Genomic DNA, 10,054 nt, shown 5'->3' on the forward strand with positions numbered 1-10,054 from the left:
GCCATAGGTATAGCGATGAAGGAAGGAATTGGAAATTAGGATTCAACTGGATAATTAGAGGATTGTGATCAGTAACACTATGGTTTCATTAAATGATTGTTTTAAAGATTGTTGAATCTGTGAGAAAAGCAAGTTCATATTGGGTGAGTAAGTGGTGTGACTAGTTTTATGTTTGCATGAATATCCGGCTAGGGGACCTGGGAACTCTTTCCATGGTACCCGGGACAAAATCTAACCAAATTCCTAATTGGATCCCATCACTACAGTGGTTGGGAGGTTGGCTAACCCATGGGACTGGATGGGGTTAGGCTAGACTGATGGATCCATAAATCGAGACTCAATTTATGTATAGTACAATAGATGAAGTAAATCCCGGACAAAAATTGTTCTATGGGAAAGAATCAACGGCTGTGCCTCTCGATGAGGAAAAAAACGTTGGTCGCTATCATCCAAGTACAATCTTTTCCCTGCATCCATCCATATATCTCATCACTTCACATACATTAACATCTATCCCAGTTTACATCGTATCTTATCACATTCATTTCACATCACATCTCATTCATGAATTTCACATCCTGATTCACATGTTAACACATTCATTCATGTCTCTTATCGTTCATTCACATTCGATTCACATCACATCACATCCATTCACATCCCTTATCATTCATTCACATCCCGATTCACATCACATCACATCCATTCACATCCCTTATCATTCATTCACATCCTAATTCACATCACATCACATCCATTCACATCCCTTATCATTCATTCACATCCTATATCATTCATTCACATCCCGATTCACATCACATCACATCCATTCACATCCCTTATCATTCATTCACATCCTATATCATTCATTCACATCCCGATTCACATTACATCACATCCATTCTAATCCCTTATCATTCATTCATATCCTATATCATTCATTCACATCCCGATTCACATTACATCACATCCAATCACATCCCTTATCATTCATTCACATCCCTTATCATTCATATCTATCCAATTTACTTCACATCTCATCGCTTCAATTCTCGTTCATATCCATCACATTTACATCCACATATATGCTCCCACATACATCCACATCCATACTTATCACATACACATTCACATCTATCCTTTCACATACACTCATCCACATCCATTCTTTAACATACATCCACTTCTATTCTTCGCATACATCCACATCCATACTTATCACATACACATCCACATCTATCCTTTCACATACACTCATCCACATCCATTCTTTAACATACATCCACTTCTATTCTTCGCATACATCCACATCCATACTTATCACATACACATCCACATCTATCCTTTCACATACATCCACATCCATACTTATCACATACACATCCACATCTATCCTTTCACATACACTCATCCACATCCACATCCATTCTTTAACATACATCCACTTTTATTCTTCACATACATCCACATCCATACTTATCACATACACATCCACATCTATCCTTTCACATACACTCATCCACATCCATTCTTTAACATACATCCAATTCTATTCTTCACATACATCCACATCCATACTTATCACATACACATCCACATCTTTCCTTTCACATACATCCACATCCATACTTATCACATACACATCCATACTTATCACATACACATCTATCCTTTCACATACATCCACATCCATACTTATCACATACACATCCACATCTATCCTTTCACATACATCCACATCCATCCTTCACATACATCCACATCCATTCTTTAATACACATCCACTTCTATTCTTCACATACATCCACATCCATTCTTTAACATACATCCACTTCTATTCTTCACATACATCCACATCCATCCATCCATTCATTCCCATCTATCAGATTCACATTACTTCTCATCACATCTATTCACCTCACATTCTCGTCACTCCTATTCTCATCACATCCATCCATCCATTCATTCCCATCTATCTGATTCGCATCCCATCTCATCACATCCATTCTTAGAATGCAAGAGAATCCTCATTTTTTATATAAAGATTCTTTACACATCTATTTATGCATAGTTTCAATTTTAAGGAGAATAACACTTTCGAAATAAAAATAAATCTTTTATGCATCTTTCTATGCATAAATTCAATTTTAATGAGAATAACTCTTTTGAAATAAAAATAAATTTCTTTATGCATCTTCCTATGCATAAAATAAAAATTGATGAGAATAACTCTTTTGAAATAAAAATAAATTTCTTTATGCATCTTCCTATGCATAAAATGAAAACTGATGAGAATAACTCTTTTGAAATAAAAATAAATTTCTTTATGCATCTTCCTATGCATAAAATGAAAATTGATGAGAATAACTCTTTTGAATAAAAATAAATTTCTTTATGCATCATTCTGTGCATAAAATGAAATTTGATGAAAATAACTCTTTTGAAATAAAAATAATTTTCTTTATGCACCTTTCTATGCATAAAATTAAAAATTACACTTTTAAAATACACAATTGGTGGGGATTACTCTTTTTGGATAATAAAAGATAAAACTTATTTCACCAATTTTTAGAAAATTTTGCCATAACCTCCTTTGTACAGCTGACCATTTTTTAAATTTTCTTAACTTAAAATTACTTAAAAATTATCCCCAATTAGTTTTAAGCACTCCAAACTAATCAAATTTCACTTTTAAAAGAGAAACAATATGAAAAGTTTAATTCCAACAATTAGATTACGTAACTAGGATAAAGAAGGGCTCTAAGAATGAGAGAGGGAGAAAGCCTTTTCGATTTTAATTTTGTTTATTAAGGTTTATGTTTTTAATTTGTATAAATATATGTTATGCTCTAATTTTTGTGTTGAGAAATTAGAATTCCTTCTCCAAGGGTCTTAAAAGGTCCTTGACAATAACCATTGGTATAGTTTAATGAAACATCCCAAAACTAATAAATTTTATTTGGATAATGTAAGATTCCTCCCCCTAGCTTTTGAGGTGTATAGGTGTAAGAACCTTCCCTTCTGATCTTAAAATTATTCCCATCTGAAATAAAAGAAAGAGCATGTTTTACCCTGTTTTGGCCTGGAGAGAGAAAATGTGTAGAGGGAGGTAATTCAAAATTGAGATATTTTTGGATATAAAAATCCTCCTAGTGTCTAAAATGGTTTCCCCTGAAATAGAAATTCAAAAAGAACTTTCCAATGTACAATTGGAATTAATTGAAAATCGGTATAAAGGACCTTAGCCTAAGGGTCCAGATTTTCAGAAATTTTTAGATTATGGTCCAATTAAGGTTCCTATGAGCCAATTGGATCAATCCAAGTGTAGGGAGGAGATAAATTGAAGAACAAAAGAAAAACCCCTCAAAAATGAGTAAATGCTCACATAAGATGAAGAGTGGACTAAGGACCAAAGAAAACAATTAAAAAAACTGAATTTTGACACCTTAGTGTGGGGATGTCCCCTCATGAAGTAGGCACCTTTTTCTCATCCATTACCCCCAATTTTTAATCAATAAAATGAGATATTTTTATCTCTCCTCTCTCCTATTTCAAAACTAGATCCAAAAAGTAAGCGGAACTGAACCAAAACTGGTCAAAAATTGACCAAATTGATCTAGAAAATTCTAGAATCAATTTGCTTAGTTAGAGGCTCACTTTTTCCTATAAATATAAGCCTCCCCCCTTTGTAAAAGCTTAATGGTGTTTATGCACTGTTACTCTACATTGAATTTTTTTAATAATTCAATTGTTTTTTGCCTAATCCTCTCCAAAGTGAATTGGTGGCCACTCTTGCTTCAAAAACAAGAGTAGAACCCTCAATCTCTCAAGCCAAAGGAGAGCTTACAAGCTCTATGTAAGCTAATTTTCTTACTTTGTTTACGAATTTTTAATTAAAAATCTATGGTTTTCTTGATTTTTATGTTTTACAAATGTTTGAGTTAAATTTAAATGCTATGCCTTTGATAAAAAGGCCACCCCCTTCTCTTCTTTACATTCCAACCTTTCTCAATCCTAGAAAGATTAACTAAGTGATTAATTAAACTTTTCTTATTGTTTACTCTCTTGAATTTAGAAAATTGTGTAGATTAGAGTGCTATAATTCTAAATTGGGTTAATTAAGTTAAATAAAGAAAGATAAAAATGAGAAATGGTCAGCCATACAAAGGAGATTATGGTAAAATTTTCCAAGATTTTGTGAAAAAGAAAGTTTATTTTTATGTTATTCCAAAAGAGTAATTCCCACCATTTTTGCATCTAAAAGAAATATTCTAATTACTGAATGTACATATTCACCTATGAATATGCATGGATATCACTGATATTAATTATTAAATTTGATTTCTATGCATAGAAATATGCATAAAGGAATTTTTTTAATTATAAAAGTGTTATTCTTATTAAATTTGATTTCTATGAAGGAATTTTTTTTGTTATAAAAGTGTTATTTTTATTAAATTTGATTTCTATGCATACAAAGATGCATAAAGGGAATTTTTTAATTATAGAAGTATTATTCTTATTAAATTTGATTTCTATGCATAGAAAGATGCATAAAGGAAATTTTTAATTATAAAAGTGTTATTCTTATTAAATTTAATTTCTATGCATAGAAAGATGCATAAAGTAAATTTTTTTAATAAAAGCATTATTCTTATAAAAATTATTTTTTATGCATAAATAGATACATAAAGAAATTCTTTTTATTTTAAAAGTGTTATTCCTATTAAATTTGATTCTATGCATAAATAGATGCATAAAAGGATTGTTATTTTATATAAAAGTGTTATTCCTATTGAAGTTGATTTTTATGCATAAATAAATTTTATATCAAAATTAAAATTCTCTTAAATTCTATGTTTAAATTCTATGAGTATTTGATAAATGAATAATTAAATACTCTAAGAGAGAAATTCCTATCGTTTTATATTTACAAGAATTGTAAAAAGAAAATTTAGGAAATCTATCGAGATCAAAATATTCAGATAGATGATTAATTTATTCCTCATTGGAATTCGTAACTAATTTAGAAATCAGTTAAGTGAATATTCAAAGAAAGAAATTTAGTAAAATAGTAACTGAATTATCAAACCTTTTCGAGAAAGATAGTTCAGGAAAAATCTTATCCGACTCGAACCTTGAATCAAACTATGACCAAGACCAAACTCTTTCATCAGTTTCGAGGAAGGAAGGTGTGACCAGTTTAAAAAAATACACTCAAAACTCTACCAAATCTGAAACTAAGTTTGAGACCCTTTGAATTGATCTGTAGATCAAGGTTATAGAACTCGAGGAATTCTGGTATGAAATTCAAAATTTCGATCAAGGAGTTTTGGGGATACTGATTCAAGAAATACTCTTGTATTCAAAAGAAAATCAAATTGAAAGCTTGCATAGAAATCCGGTTTTCTTAAAGAACTGTCTTACGCAAGAATGCTGGAGGGAGCAATTGGTATATGTTTTTCTAAGGGAAGTTCGGTTGCAATCATCTGGCGGGGAGTGTTCAAAGGACGGCTCACGCGGCAAAACCTGCCCACCAGCTCTTGACTAACCTCGGTATGGTTGAAAAATGGTGCGCTTCCGGTACAATGGGTGAGGGCCGACGAAGCGGTCCCTGAGTGAATAGATGTGATGTCATGTGAATCGGGATGTAAATGAATGATATGGATGTGAATGTGTATGTGAAGAATGGATGTGAATATGTATGTGAAAGAATGGATGTGGATGTGCATGTGAAGAATGGATGTGAATATGTATGTGAAGAATGGATGTGGATGTGTATGTGAAGAATGGATGTGGATGTGTATGTGAAAGAATGGATGTGGATGTGTACGTGAAGAATGGATGTGGATGTGTACGTGAAGAATGGATGTGGATGTGTACGTGAAGAATGGATGTGGATGTGTATGTGAAAGAATGGATGTGCATGTGTATGTGAAAGAATGTGATGTGATGTGACATGAATATATGTGGATGTGAAGTGATAGATATGAATGTATGGATAGATGTGGGTAGTCGTACATGTGAACAATTGGATGGATGTGGATGAATGAAATGAGATATGATGTGGATAGATGTGATGTGATGTGAATCGTGATGTGAATGAATGAGATGTGATGTGAAATGGATGTGATGTAAATTGGGATAGATGTGAATAGATGATATGTGATGTGATGTAAAAGGGGATAGATGTGAATGAATGAATGAGATGTGATGTAAAACGGGATAGATGTGAATGAATGAGATGTGATGTGAATGAATGAGATGTGATGTGAATGGATGAGATGTGGATATGGGTAGATGCGAGTGGATGAAATCTAATGAGGATAAATGAGGAAAGATGTGATGAGATGAAAATGATGTGATTGGATGAGAATGGGAATACATATGAAATGGATGTGGATTAAATAATGTGGATTGATGTGGAACAATGTGGAAAGACGAGAGTTCGTTATAGAAACTGTATTTATGACTTGTTTTTAAATGACTATTTTATGTCAAGAATGCTGGGGAAGCATTTTGACCGTCTTGTGAATGAGGTCGTGGAGAACTAGCTGATAAAGTTGCAACAGCTAACGGCGGAGAGTCAATGGAGGATGACTCGCGTAGCAAGGTCGAGGTCTTGACCAGCCTCGGTTCGATTTAAATGGTGAGCTTCCGGTGGTACGGTGGATGAGGGACCAAGGAAGCGGCCTATTAGTGAAGCGCTAGGTGAGCTGCGAAAGATCCTAGAGGGTGCTGACCATATGGTGCTCGGGTGCTCTGGGTCGCCGAAGATACCCACACGTGCATCGTGGAACATATTGGAACAAGGAGTAAGAGTTGTTTTCTGGTTGATTGACCTTGCTGGTCCTCAACGGATGAGTCCATAGCTCTTTTATATGGATCTGTTGGTTGATCTTGCTGATCTTCAATGGAGATTTCATTTTGATTTTTATAAGTGAATACACTGCCGAGTACTATGAGTTAGGAACTATCGAAAAGGCCCCTGAGTGGCCAGGTGGTGAGCGTTTTGGTTGCCAATGATACCATAGGTACACCGATGAAGGAAAAATTAGAAATTAGGATTCAATCGGATATTTTAGAGGATTATGATCAGTGATACTATAGTTTCATTAAAAGATTGTTTTAAAGACAGCTGAAAAATTAGAAATTAGGATTCAATCGGATATTTTAGAGGATTATGATCAGTGATACTATAGTTTCATTAAAAGATTGTTTTAAAGACAGCTGAAAAATTAGAAATTAGGATTCAATCGGATATTTTAGAGGATTATGATCAGTGATACTATAGTTTCATTAAAAGATTGTTTTAATGAAAAAGGCAATTTCATGTTGGGTGTGTAAGTGGTGTGACTAGTTTTAAGTTTGCATGAATATCCGGCTAAGGGGCCTGGGAACTCTTTTCCCTGGTACCCGAGACAAAACCTAACCAAATTCTTAAATGGATCCCATCACTACAGTGGTTGGGCAGTTGGCGACAGTTGGCTAACCCACGGGACTGGACTGGATGGGGTTAGGCTGGACTGATGGATCCCTAAAATGAGACTCAATTCTGTTATGGTACGATAGATGAAGTAAATCCCGGATAAAAATTGTTCTATGGAAAAGAATCAATGGCTGTGCCTCTCAATGAGGAAAAAAGCATTGGTCTCTATAATCCAAGTGCAAGTTTTTTCCTTGATTTGACTATGGGACTTACAGGTTCGGTCAGATTAGTTCAGTTAGTTAAGGCTCTTGACTATGTTAGAGTAAAAATATCGGAGGAATCGCCCATGCTTTCCGGGTGAGGGAAGTTTTTTCGGGTTTGGATTTGGAAGAACCGAGGGATTATTCTCTTGTCCGGATATTCGTGGGTGAGGCCCCGAGTGAGGGACCCTGCCTCGCGCAAGAAGTGCTACTTCCGCTGCTAGCACCCCAGAATTCGTTGCACTGTGAGGGGACAGGGATCTTTCAGATAAGCACAAATGCTTAAAAGCCTTGTGTATCAAATATTAGTAAATCTATTCCTACTGAAAGGGCTCATTCACATTTCATCTAAGCACATTAATATTGAGAAAGAGATTGACACAATAATCAGCTTCATGTCATGAGTCATAAACCATGAGTTAATAACACTACATAATGAGATGAAAACTGTGCTCACTTAGTCTAGAAGCTTTGCCACCAATGAGGGAAAATTGTATCGCCTTCTATGAAGATAAAGATTTACATAACACCATCCTATACCTCAAACCCAGGGCCTCACGCTTAAGAAAACCCCATGCGTGTAGAGGGTACTAAAAAATAGGTATTATATATGTAGTTTTGGGGAATAATCATACCATTTCCTCTACGTATATATTTTTTGCAATTGAATATTTGTTAAACACTTTGCTAGTTAACATAGTTTCACCCACCCATCCTATTGTAAGGAGCTTTGCTATCTTACCCATTTGAACGAGCATCTATCTTTTGTAAGATGCCATTGGAACATATAAAACCAGCTTAATGTCAAATAGATTAAGTTTAAGAACTTATGTATATACTCACTTAAGATAGTGACTGGACCATTTTTAAGTTTTAGCCGGCCTAAATTAAAAGCTGGTCACTTGTATTATATAAGTAGATTTCAACAATAGGCAATATACATTCATTTTCTAATAAGAGAATACTTTTGAGCTCTCCTTCTTCTCCCCACCCTCTTGCTTGTGTTCTATCGAATCTTGCTTGCTTGATGGATGCCTGCTAGATAGGCTTTATTGTAGGTTTCTCTCTTTCATTAGCTTCTTCCCTATCACATTTTGTGAGAGAGAACCATTGCGAAGGCTATCTCTTTCTTGTCTCCATCTAGGCAAAGGAATCTCTTCCTTTACCCCCACATCCATGGAGCTTTGTAGTGCGACAATGGAGTGAGGATGCAATGGATGAGCTAGCGCACCCACATCGGGGAGTTGTATTTATAGCTTGAAGGTAAGACTTAATGACACTGTTTGTTGGTCAAGGCTAAAGTAAGATCTTAACTTGAACAGATTTGGCACTGTCGGATGGGGACTAGCCTAGCACTTAGCTTTGTTCTTCCATCCCTAGATGTGATCCCACAAGTGTACGCTCACCATGCATGACGTGAGTCTAGCTTATTAAACTTGCATGAGCCTAGGTGTGAGAGTATAAATGTGATTCTAGATGTCTATCCCACAGAGGTGAGCCTACATACGTGATCCTATAGGTGTGGACCTAGATACATGATTCTAAAGACGTCAGCCTAGCAAAAAAAAAGGACAAAAAGAAAAAACTTATTTTTTATAGTTTGAGCAGAATAGATGTGATTGAATTCATTTTCAGACTTGCTTCGGTAAGACCATTTCACCAAGGTGAAACCCTTTAATGCGAACTTTTTCCAGACTAAACACTAATATAATTGATAGTAGTGCATTAGACTATACCTCTCAGACCCATATAGGCTTGCACAACCAACACTCAACACACTGATTCCCTATTAAAAAGGTAAGACTCCATTAGATCAACCTTATGCAAGGAGCTTTCGAATGATATAAGCCAAGTAAATATAGACATGAGCAAAGGAGCAACGAAACCCCTTGAAATGGGAAGCTCATGGTTCTCTGAGTCCCAGATTCAACAATAATTGGCTATGTAAATAATGCCATTCAACATCATAATTAGCTATGTAAATAATGCCATCAGCATCGTAAAAAGGGCATTAAACCACCCTATCTTTGGACAAAGCTCTAGTAAAGGAGTAGGAGTAGGACCATGAACCTCAAGGCTCGCTCCCTCAGATGGTGCTCAACCATAATGTTTTAGATATTTGGTGTCGGGTTTATCAAAAGCTCACCAACCAGGTAGCCCAAAAACCATAGTTTTATGATAACGATTGATATATGTCTCTTTTTTTGCACCCATTGGGGATAATCATTCCACAAACCCAACAACAAGAACACATAGTGCAAGCAGGAGAGTGCAAGAAAGAGTCCCACTTTCTATAGGATCCCCAAACGAGGAATATGGAACATGGGGAAGGGTAAAGGGCCAATAACAGGGACTACCTCAAACC

Source organism: Cibotium barometz, chromosome 6 (genome assembly GCF_041138505.1).
Source record: "Cibotium barometz isolate CiBa-2024 chromosome 6, ASM4113850v1, whole genome shotgun sequence".
Taxonomy (NCBI): Eukaryota; Viridiplantae; Streptophyta; class Polypodiopsida; order Cyatheales; family Cibotiaceae; genus Cibotium; species Cibotium barometz.